General features: G+C 33.3%; 1 protein-coding gene across 1 annotated transcript in view; it reads right to left on the bottom strand.

The window, feature by feature from the left end:
- The window catches only part of LOC108694579 (dipeptidase 1), a 108228-nt gene that overhangs the window by 18325 nt on the left and 88270 nt on the right, over positions 1–1633 (bottom strand). The gene's annotated exons all lie outside the window — the stretch shown is intronic.

Genomic DNA, 1633 nt, shown 5'->3' on the forward strand with positions numbered 1-1633 from the left:
GTTATCATCTATGCTTTAATCAAGAATTAATCTTACGTTTAACTATTTTTTAAATAGATATTTATTTAATTCTTAAACTTGAATTTACCCGAAGAAAATAAAAACACTATAATCATTAATTATTCGCAGTATCGACATATAATATCGACATATAATATCTGTTTTCATGTTTATTTTCCTTGTTTTCCTGCATTCGATATTGTCACACTGGACAAAAATACAGAAAAACCGTAGGTATATCGCGACGGTTCGATCAGCGCGGCGCATTTTACGTCGTTTTGCTTCTTTATCGTTTGGTTTGCAAATCACGCTTCAGTGCATTCATACTGTTTTTCAATCCTGTATCACATATACCAGACGTGACCACCTGTGTTTTTCATGCAGAGCCCAGAGAAACTCAACAACTTTTTAGTTACCTTCTCTATCTTAAATTTACTTGCGGTTAGAACTGTTTCTATCTATTTCTTTTTCATCTCTGTTTCGTTCCTTTTCCCTCTCTTTCTCTGTTGATTTTTTTCACCAAGCTTAATGCTAGGAACTGCAATTTTAGCAATTCTCAAAGAGTCAGTATTTTTAACAAAAGGGACCGATGTTCGTGTGTTTTTATCCGATTCCCGCGTCCACTTAACAGATTCTGTATTTCGAGTTATCGCGGCAAAGAAAGAACTCCGGGCGTCTTTTCCGCACGCGCTGAACAAATTGCGTGAAAAATATAACAAGGACAGGGATAATGGAACAAAATAATATTGATCGTTTTTTTTTAAACAAACGACTGAGTATTATCCGATATGAGTATTATCCGATTTCGCGAGAACGATTTTATGTATGAAATTTTTTAAAAATGCATCGACGTGATAGACTCCCTCGTGGAGAATTTATGGGCTTTAAATGATATTCATGAAGTCGCCTCGACTAAACGATCCCCATCGTACATTATTTTCCTTCCGTTTCAATCTTACTCTCGGGTTATAAGCGAGATGTATTGAACTGAACGTTTTGATGGTCATCCGGAATCGAACTCGTAATCGGTTCTCATAAATTCTGGAAAGCGACTTCAACTGTCTCTGAGTACCGCAAGTGATCGGTAGCTCTGTACGTATTGATCTACAGCTCGTCCTACATACAATGGTACAACCGAAAACTTCTCTACGCTTGCATGTACTAGTTTCGCAATCAGTTCGACGGAACTAGTACGCGCTTACGAATTTGCATTGTTTTCTCTTGGTAGGAAAGTCGTATATCGTTAATACGAATGAAGCTACTGTTGCTTGAAATTAAAGTAGTTTCTATTGTCAAAATAGTTGGTTATTGCCAATCATTTAACTTTAGATAGATGGTTTAAAGATACTCAGATGTTGCTAGGTTCTCAGAACAATCCCCCAAAATTTTAGTTTTTATAGTTATATTTTTTAGTATATATTACGTATATTATAAATTATTAAATCCTTATACTAAGAGAACAATTTTGCGATTATAATTATATGTTATCATTATTTATAATTTATTAATTATGATTATTACTGCTCTAATATTAATAATAAAATAACGATTGTAATTCTACTAATAAAATATAGTTGGCAACTAAAAATAATTATAATTATTATAACCATAAAAATGTTTGCAATTACTGTAA

The sequence above is a fragment of the Atta colombica genome, unplaced genomic scaffold, assembly GCF_001594045.1.
Source record: "Atta colombica isolate Treedump-2 unplaced genomic scaffold, Acol1.0 scaffold120, whole genome shotgun sequence".
NCBI lineage: Eukaryota > Metazoa > Arthropoda > Insecta > Hymenoptera > Formicidae > Atta > Atta colombica.